We start from the raw sequence: 451 nt of genomic DNA, 5'->3' as shown, positions 1-451 counted from the left end.
AGCACAACTTGATAGATTCCAAATACAGTGTACTAGAAATTTACTGTATATAATCAATCATTATTATTTTTATATATTATGGAATTTTAACTGAAAAGGAATTCCAGTATAAAAATTCAAGCTGACTCTTTTGAGTTTTTAAAGGTGTACAGTTATGGCTATACTATTAGCAGTACACTGTATTGTACTTGGAATATCTAAATTCATTTCCTTCCTTTTAGCAAACATACCCTACAAAAGATATATAAGTTTTTATAGTAAACTGATTCCTTATTTGATAAATCTTTAAAAAACAATTCTCACATACAACAATATTGAAGTCTTTACTCAAGGTATTTGTCATATTTACAGTACATTGTACAGAATGCTGAGATAGTAGACACAGCAGCACTGGTCCATAAACTTAGAAAAGTTACCATTCAGAACTTTATATGATTAATTATGTGGCCTT

Source organism: Macrobrachium nipponense, chromosome 42 (assembly GCF_015104395.2).
Source record: "Macrobrachium nipponense isolate FS-2020 chromosome 42, ASM1510439v2, whole genome shotgun sequence".
Classification (NCBI taxonomy): domain Eukaryota; kingdom Metazoa; phylum Arthropoda; class Malacostraca; order Decapoda; family Palaemonidae; genus Macrobrachium; species Macrobrachium nipponense.
This window is presented reverse-complemented; position numbering follows the sequence as displayed.